This window comes from Dipodomys spectabilis, unplaced genomic scaffold, assembly GCF_019054845.1.
Source record: "Dipodomys spectabilis isolate Male_0828 unplaced genomic scaffold, ASM1905484v1 ptg000108l, whole genome shotgun sequence".
Lineage (NCBI taxonomy): Eukaryota > Metazoa > Chordata > Mammalia > Rodentia > Heteromyidae > Dipodomys > Dipodomys spectabilis.
This window is the reverse complement of record NW_024870785.1, coordinates 9,977,175-9,987,131: the sequence shown is the minus strand read 5'-3', so window position 1 is coordinate 9,987,131 and position 9,957 is coordinate 9,977,175.

The following is a 9,957-nucleotide window of genomic DNA, read 5'->3' as shown; positions in this document are numbered from 1 at the left end:
CCCTTTGTACAAGATAACAGCGGATACTGGGCTGGGCGATCTAAATGCAGGCTTGCAGCCATTGTTATTTATTCTTACCACTAAGTAACTTAGGAAGACGGCTTGTCCTTACTCTCAGGTAAGTGCCTTACGCATGTGACATAGCCCTAGGACTTTGTATAATGGGTACCAAGTGCTACTACTTAGTCACAGTGTCATCTCTTCCTGCCAGTCCCAAGGGCTTTCCGTGTCGTTTCTCAGATTTGCTCCTCCTGCCAACCCACCCCCTGGCTGCCAGGGCATCACTCATCATGGCAAATAAAAGCTTCAAGGTTGAACAAAAGCACCAGCACCAGGGATGGTCACATCCAGAACCTCGGGGCAACTGGCATGGACTCAGTCCCCAGCACCATTTGAGGAGAAAGAAACTTAAGTGCAGTAGCCTCTACAACCTGCAGACAAGCTAGCTATGGAAGCACAGCAATAGTCGAGGAAAGAAAGAGAAAAACTTACTTGAAGAAAGAAGGAAGAAATACACGAGTGGGAAGGATACGAATTGAGAGGAAAAGAGAAGAGAGGATTAAAAATTAAGTACTAAGCTGGGTACTGGTGGCTCAGGACTATAATCCTAACTACTCAGGAGGCTGAGATCTAAGGACAGCAGTTCAAAACCTGCCAGGGCAGGAAAGTCTATGAGACGACTCCTATCTCCAAGGAAGCACCAAGAAACTGGAGGTGGTGGGTCAAAGTGGTAGAGTGCTAGCCTTGAGCAAAAGAGCTCAGGGGGAGCACCCAGGCCCCGAGTTCAAGCCCCAGGACAACATTAAAAAAAAAAAAAAAGATTGCTGGGAAGGTGGCTCAGTGGTAGAGCGCTTGCCTTGCATGCCTGAGGCCCTGGGTTCGATTCCTCAGCACCACATAAGCAAAAAGAAAAAAGCCGGAAGTGGCGCTGTGGCTCAAGTGGTAGAGCGCTAGCCTTGAGCTGAAGAGCTGAGAGACAGCGCCCAGGCCCAGAGTTCAGGCCCCATGACCAGACCCCAAAAAAAAAAAAAAAAGATTAAGTGCTAGGTGTACTGAGCCACCCAATTCCATCACTCAGTAGGCTGAGGCAAAGAGATAAGAAGTTGGGCCTCAGCCTAGACCTTACAGCCAGAACTTGTCTCAAAGAAGAAAACAGCACAGGACAAGGAATTTGATATGAAAAGAAAAATGAGGGGGGGGGGAGATAAATTAGCTGGGTGCAGGTGGCTCATACCTATAATCATAGCTACTGAGGAGGCTGAGATTTGAGGATCATAGTTCAAAGCCCAAGTGTAAAAAGTCCATGAGAGAATCTTAACTCCAATGAACCACCGAAGAGCTGGGAGGGGAGGTAGGGCTCAAATGGTAGAGTACCAGCTTTGAGTGAGAAAGCCCAGTGAGAACTGGAGGCTCTAAGTTCAAACCCCAGTACACACTACACATTCATACCCACCCTTCCACCCCTTCCCACACCCACATACACACACACGATAAATCACATAAAAAGAGCAAAAAAAGGCGTTAAGGTTTAACTGATTGGTCTGATCAGAAAAGTATAGGAAAACCACCATTCAACAAAAATAGACACCACATAGGAGAGGAAAAGATAGAATTAAAGAAATGTAAAATATTGTAAAAAGAAGCTACGTTTCGAATCCTGTAGGGTCAGTTATGGGGGCCTCCCCCCCACGCCCTGCCCCACCCCGCCAGAACATGCTCTCTGAGCTGTTTGGCTTCCTTTTTTTTTTTCCCCCTCTCCCTTTGGACATTCACCTAGCAACAGGAGTGCGAGGTTGGTTTGTGGGCAGAGCCAGCAGGGAAAATCCTGGGCTGCCCTACATCTCTGGGAGGGGTGGGGCAGTTTGTGAGCTTTCTATTGGCTGGTCCTAGGCCGCCTTAATGTCTGATTGTGGGCCAGGGAAGGCCTCTGGGGACACAGCAACCTGTGCCAAGGCAGAGGTCCTTCTTAACCATCCCTCCTTCCTTCCTCCTGGACTCTGTTGTAGCCAGCTTCCTGATGGATAACCCTCAAGCAGAAACCCCTTCCTGTGACTTGCACCTGCTGCGTGCCATCCTCCGCATCTCTGACTCTGAAGCGGGTCTCACTTTTACTCTGGCCTGCCCAGTCTTAAATCCTCTAATGACTTGTCCTGCAGGGCTCGAATGACAGCTGCCTACCACCGCGCCCAGCTTTTTGTTTGTTTAGATGGGGGTGGGGGGGCGATTCTCATGGACTTTGTCTGGTCTGGTGCATGTCAGTCCTCCTGATTTCAACCTCCAAATAGCTAAGGCACTGTGTCTGGTTATGTCCTGTGTGTGTGTGTGTGTGTGTGTGTGTGTGTGTGTGTGTGTGTGTGTGTGTGTGTGTGTGTGTGTGTGTGTGTGTGTGTGTGTGTGTGTGTGTGTACGTGTGTGTGTGTACGTGTGTGTGTACGTGTGTGTGTGTACGTGTGTGTACGTGTGTGTACCTTTTAGTTTTAGATTCTGTAGGGAGAACACATAGTATTTGTCTTTCTGAATCTGGCTTGTTTTGCTTAATACAGTGATTTCTAGTACTACCATCATTTCATGACTAATCCATTATATATAATTGCACTATATAGGAATACATACACACATTCTCAGATTTTCTTTATCCGTCTGTTGCTGAGCATCTAGGACTGCTCCATATCTCCTTATCTATTGTAAATATTGCTATAAACAATACCTCTTTTTTTTTTTTGTCAGTTGTGGGGCTTGTACTTGGGGCCTGGACCCTATCCTTGAGCTCTTTTGTTCAAGGTTAGTGATCTACCACTTTGAGCCACACCAATTTTCTGGTGGTAAATAAGAATCTCACAGACTTTCCTGTCAGGGCTGGCTTTAAACCATGATCCTCAGATATCAGCCTCCTGAGTAGCGTTATCAGTGCCCGGCCCAGTTATGGCCTCTCATATGTGGAAATATGTTCCTTTTTGTTCCTAGTGCGTTCAGGGTTTTTATCATGAGGGATGTTGTATTTTGTCAGAGGCCTTTTCTGGATCTATTGAAAGGGCTGTGTGATTTTTATTTATTTTATGCCCTTTATTCTGTTTATATGTTGTATTACATTGATAGATTTGCATGTATTAAACCATCCTTGCATCCCTGGAGTAATTTTGATCATGGTGTTTGATCATGAATTTTGTTTACAAGAGTTTTATTGAGAATTTTTGTGCCTGTACTCACTAAGGAAATTGGTCTATTATCTTTTTTTTGTTTGTTTTTGTTAAATATCTGTTTAAGTGGTTGAGGAGTTCTTGTTTCAACATTGGTAGGTCATATGCATCTGGAAATTTTTTTCTTCTGAATTTTCCAGTTTACTAGAATAGAAATCTTTGAAGTACACTCTGAATTTCTATGGCGTTTGTGTTGATTTTCCTTTTCTCACTTCTTATTTATTTGGGTCTTTCTTCATTCTTTTGGTTAGTTTGGCTAAGGGTTTGTTGATCTTGTTTATGCTCCCAAAAATCTACTTTTTGTCTTCATTGATTCTTTTTTTTTCTTTTCTGTCCAAGACCCAGAGCTCAAACTCATTATCTTTATGCTCATTGGCAGGCACTTTACCACCTGAGCCATGCCTTCAAGCCCTCAGTGATGCTTCATATTACCCTTGTAGTCACCATTTTGTTAATTTCGATCTTGATTATTGTTATTTCCTCCCATTTATCTCTTTAGGGTGTGGCTTGCTCGGATACTTCTCCTGAGTTTACTGACCTGAACTCTGATGTTTGTAATCAAAGCACTCATTGCTCTAATCTTTCCTCTTAGTGACACCTTTGCTGTTACTATAAGTTGTTACAAATAAGGGATTTTTCTTTAAAAATACAAATTTCCCTGACACAAAGGTGAACTTTTTGGAACTTTTTGGAGTCTATAGTTTCTTAGAATAAGAAGCTCAAAATAATCTCTTAGTTAAAGAGGAGTTTTGGGGTTGGGCTACCTGACCCCTGTCAATCCTTTCTCTCTTTCCCTTGATTCAGTTACCCTACCATGACACTGTTTAAACAAGCAAGATCTTTTTTTTTCCTTTGTTTAATCAGTCATGGGACTTGAACTCAGGGCCTAGATGCTGTCCCTGAGCTTTGTTTTTGCTCAAGGCTAACACTCCGCCACTTTGAGCCATAGCACCACTTCCGGTTTTCTGGTAGGTAGTTGGAGATAAGAGTCTCACACATTTTCTTGCCCGGGCTGGCATTGAACCGGGATCCTCAGCTCTCAGCCTCCAGAGTAGCTAGGATTACAGGCGTGAGACACTAGTGCATGGCTGGCTGGCTGGCTTTCTCTCTTTCTTTCTCTCTCTCTGTCTCTCTCTCTCTTTCTTTCTTTCTCTCTCTCTCTCTCTCTCTCTCTTTCCTTTGATTGTTTTTCTGGTGCTTTAGTCTTTTAAACTTGGCTTCTTTTTTTGGGGGGGGGGGGCGGGGAGTCCAGTCGTGGGGCCTGAACTCTGGGCCTGGGCGCTGTCCCTCAGCTCTTCAGCTCCAGGCTAGTGTTCTACCACTTGAGCCACAGCGCTACTTCCAGTTTTTTTCTTTTTGCTTATGTGGTGCTGAGGAATGGAACCCAGGGCCTCGTGCATGCAAGGCAAGCGCTCTACCACTGAGCCACCTCCCCAGCCCAAACTTGGCTTCTTGTTGCTAGTTTCACAACACCTCAACCTGGGTAAACTGTATACTACTTAAAAAAAAAAAAGGTTTATTTTGGTTCACTGTCCTGGCTGAAGGGCACAGGAGCCACATCAGATGCTTGTGGGGTTCCAAGGGTGTGCGCAGGGCCTTCTGTGCTGCAACCAGCTGCCCACTAAGCCACCAGGTTGCAATCTTGGGGGCTACACCTTGAGACTTTAATCCTATTCAGCTCCTAAAGTCCTTACTTCTAAGCACCATAGTCATCATCCCTCTTAATACCTCGAAGTGGGTATTACACTCCTCTTCAAGGAAGATGAATCAAGCCGGGTGCCGGTGGCTCACGCCTGTAATCCTAGCTATTCAGGAGGCTGAGATCTGAGGATCGCGGTTCAAAGCCAGCCCGGGCAGGAAAGTCCATGAGACTCTTTGCTCCAATAAACCACCAGAAAACCAGAAGTGATGCTGTAGCTCAAGTGGTAGAGCGCTCGCCTTGAGCTGAAGAGCTGAGGGACAGCGCCCAAGCCCAGAGTTCAAGCCCCATGACCGACCAAAAAAAAAAAAAAGATGAATCATATTCAAGTCGTAGCCTAAACCATTGTTCAGTCTTTCTTCTCCATGTCACTTGGGACTTTTATTTATTCTTTCCTTTGTATAGGTAATGTGTTTGTGGTTAAGAACTTTCTGGTTTATTGCATTACTACTCTAAATGTATACCATCTATTCTTTTTTTGGTCTATCTATTCTTTTGCTGGTCCCTGGATTTGAACTCAGACCTGGGTGCTGTCCCTGTGCTTCTTTTGCTCAAGGCTAATGTTCTACCACTTGAGCTACAATGCCACTTCTAGCTCTTTCTAAGTAGTTTGTTAGAGATAAAGAGTCTCATGGGCTTTCCTACTAGGGCTGGCTTCCAACGCCAATCCTTAGATCTCAGCCTCTGAGTAACTAGGATTAAAAAGGCATGAGCCACCAGTGCCTGGCATATTATCAGTTCTAATACGTAGGGTTTTCAGTTACTTTTGCAAGAACTCCTTTCACTTGAGTCAGTTTAATACAAAATTTCTTAAGTTTAAATTTCCAGGTAACGTAGCCCTTTGTTATTTCCTTCCTTCCTTCCTTCCTTCCTGTCTTGACGCTTGAACTCAGGTCTTTGGTGCTGTCCTTTAGCTTTTTTTCTCTTTTTGCTCAAGGCTGGTGCTTTTCCACTTGAGCCATAGCTCTCTACTTCCAGCTTTTGGGGTTAACTGGAGAGATGAGTCTCTCAGACTTTTCCTGTCCAGGCTGGGTTTGAATTGTAATCCTCAGATCTTGCCTTCTGAGTAACTAGGATTATAGGTGTGAGCCATCAGCACCCAGCTTTCTTTTTTTGTTTTTCTTTTCTATTCCTTCCTTCCTTCCTTCCTCCCTCCCTCCCTCCCTTCCTTCCTCCCTCTCTTTCTTTCTTTCCTTCTTTCTTTCTTTCTTTCGTCATGGGGCTTGAACTCTGGGTTTGGACACTGTCTCTCAGCTCTTCAGCTCAAGGCGAGCACTCTATCACTTGACTACAGCACCACTTCCGGTTTTCTGGTGGTTTATTGGAGGTAAGAGTTTCACGGACTTTCCTGCTCGGGTTGGCTTTGAGCCGAGATCCTCAGATCTCAGCCTCCTGAGTAGCTAGGATTACAGGCGTGAGCCACGGGTGCCCAGCTTCTTATTTCTTTACCTCACACTGACTCCTTTTTCTTCTTTTTTTCTTGTGTTTTGTATTAGAATTTCATTCCAATCAACTAGATTATCATTACAATCACCTCTTTTTTTGAGCTCATTATTATTTATTGCTATAATTCTAAGCAGCTCCTCTCTACAGCTGTCTCCTTATCACCTGAGTGATCTCGGTTCCAGACAGGAATTTGGTTTCACCACGCGCAGTCTCACATGCCTCTGCTTCATTGCAATATTAGCGTCATACCCAGAAAAACAAGTCTGGACCTGATTTCAAAAGGAGTCAGTGGTCAGTGGTCTAGGATTAGGTCCAACATCAATAACAAAACGAAAGCTGTTTTTCTGTCTTTTGGCTTGGAACTCACTCTCTCATGGCTACTATGTTTTATGCATATGATATGTCCCAGCAAATAATTTTGCACCAAATAGGTTCTTGGCAGATATGGTTAATTGATCTCTCAAGTGGAACCTACACTTGTGTCAGAATTGTTTATCATATAGTACTCTAAACTGCCATCACTAAATTACAGAAAAATTGACCTGTGAAATATCAATTATGTTTATCATCTGCGGTTGGGCAATGAAATTACTTGGAAATTTTCAAAACTTTTATGGTATATTTTTTATTTTTGCAATGCTAGAAATAAAATCTACGTTCCATCCTGCTAGGCAAAGGGTTCTGTCATTGAGCTACATCCCATACCCCTATATTGTCATTCTATCTGTCTGTCTGTCTTTTGTGCTGGTACTAGGGATTGAACTCAAGGCCTCATGTTCTCACTTGGCTTTTTCTGCTCGAGGCTGGTGCTCTACCACTTGAGCCATGCCTCCACTTCTGGCTTTTTGCTGATTAGTTCGAAGTAAGAGTCAATTGACTCTTACTTCTGCCTATGCTGGCTTTGAACCATGATCCTTGGATTTCAGCTTCCTGAGTAGCTAAGATTACAGACCTGATCCACTAGTCCCCTGCTTTATTATTATCTTTTTGAGATACATATTAAAGCATTTTTGGAGTAAATAATGTTGAAATATTATTATTCCTCCTAAATACTTCAATATGCATTAGTTAAAAGACGAGTATTTTCTAATGACAGTAGAGTTATAATACTTGGGAAATTCACAGTTATTATGTCTGTTTTTTAACATTATACTTAATAGATTATTATCCAAGTCCTTCATCACATTTTGCCCATAATTTTAATACTGTTTGTCTTAGTCTGTGCAGCTCTAGCGGAATGCCCAAGACTGTGTAGTCTTAAAGAACTCAAGCTTATTTTCTCACAGTTCTGAAGGCTAGGGTGGTCAGGATCAAGGTGCTCACAGGTTGGTTGCAACTTACAGAGGGGAGGGATGCTGTGTCCTCATTGGGTGGGAGGTAGAGAATAAAGTAGCTAAGTACTTCGCAAAGCCTCTTTTTCAAAAGAAATCAATTTGTTGTTACTATAGAGGTGATGCACAGAGGGGTTACAGCGACGGGAGTCAGGTCATGAGTACGCTCCCTTCTGTACAGGGTCATCTGTTCCCACAGTCTTTCCCATTCCCTCCCTCCCGTCTCCACCCACTTTATCAGTAGCTCCACGGCGGCACCTTTTCACCCTTTTCCCTCAAGTTCTGTGCCCTCCTCCCCCCCTCCCAAAGATACACAGTGAATACACGATACGGAAGGTAAAGAAGACAGAATCACCAAAGACTAAAATCTACAAAAAAGTCTTTTGTTCCCATATCTCGGAGTTTGTTCAGTATGTCTATTACTTTAGATAACTATGAAGAGGCACTTTGGCATTGAACCTTTGTGATTCTCTCCTAAGGGTATCCTCTTCTGGTCTCACTGTGTGTTTCTAGAATACTGTATAATGTATCATATCCCAGTGCGTTTTACATCTAACTTCCACATATCAGAGAGAACATGCACCATTTGTCTCTGTGAGCTTGGCTTACCTCACTTAATGTGATTTGTTCTAGTTCCATCCATTTCCCTGCAAATGACATTTTTTTTTCTTCTTTCTAATGGCTGTGTAAAATTCCACTGTGTATAGGTACCACCCGTTTTGGATCCACTCATTTATTGTGGGGCAACTGGGCTGTTTCCCTATCTTGGCTATTGTGAAGACTGCAGCAATGAACATGGGTGTGCAGGTGTCTTGATCATATCCTGGCTCAAGATGTTCCGCGGGGATGCCTAGGAGAAGTGGTATGGCTGGGTTGTAGGGAAGGTCTATGACAAAAACCTTTTTATCAGGATCTTTATCCAGTTCTTGAGGAAGGGGTCTTTGTGACTGATTCATCTTTGAAAGTCTCCACATCTAGGCACAGTCACATTAATAACATCTAAATTGCGGAGGGGAAATGTTCAAATCACAAGCTATATCTTTTTTCCCCCCTTCTTTCAGTTGTGGGGCTTGAACTCTGGGCCTGGGCACTGTTTCTCAGCTCTTCAGCTCAAGGCGAGCACTCTACCCCTTGAGCCACAGCACCACTTCCAGTTTTCTGGTGGTTTATTGGAGATAAGAGTCTTACGGATTTTCCTGCCTGGGTTGGCTTTGAACCGCAATCCTCAGATCTCAGCCACTGGTGTCCGGCACAAGCTATGTCTTTTATAGCATTAAGATCCAAGCCAAAGCTGGGTGCTGGTGGCTCACGCCTGTTATCTTAGCTACTCAGGAAGCTGAGATCTGAAGGTTACGATCCAAAGCCAGCCCGGACAGGAAAGTCCATGAGATTCTTCTCTCCAATAAACCACTAGAAAGCCGGAAGTGGCACTGTGGCTCAAGCGGTACAACGCTTGCCTAGAGCTGAGGAATAGTGCCCAAGCCCAGAGTTCAAGCCCCACAACTGACAAAAAACAAAAAAAACAACCAAGCCAAGGGTCAGTAGCTCACAACTGTAATCCTAGCTAGTCTGGAGGTTCGAATCTGAGGATCTTGGTTAAAAGCCAGCCTGGGCAGGAAAATCCCCGAGACTCTTTTTTTTTTTTTTTGGGTCCGGTTGTGGGGCCTGAACTCTGGGCCTGGGCGCTGTCCCTCAGCTCTTCAGCTCAAGGCTACCACTCTACCACTTGAGCCACAGCGCCACTTCCGGCTTTTTTTCTTTTTGCTTATGTGGTGCTGGGGAATCGAACCCAGGGCCTCATGCATGCAAGGCAAGCGCTCTACCACTGAACCACCTTCCCAGCCCCATCCCTGAGACTCTTATCTCCAATTAACCACCAAAAAATCCAGAAGTGGAACTGTGCCTCAAGTGGTAGAATGATAGCTGGGAGTGAAAAAGCCCTTAGCTCAAGCCTCAGGACCAGCATACACACAAAACCCAAAATTCATCAGGATCACATTGCATTTAATCACCTGCCTTTCGTCTCCTTAATAAAGAGAAGTTCTTCAGTCATCTGTGTGTGTGGGCGGTTCCTTCATGACATTAATATTTTTGCTGTCTAGGCCAGTGACATGTTTGTCAATTTAGGTTTGATTATAGTTGTGATTATTAGTGTTGGGCCTGATTTTCTTTCACATGTTTCTGACTATTTTGGTGGAATACAAGTATTATTGTTTTTATGCACACAAAGCCTTAAATTTTAAATGATCTTCTAATGATTGGACCACTGTTTTCTATTCTTGGC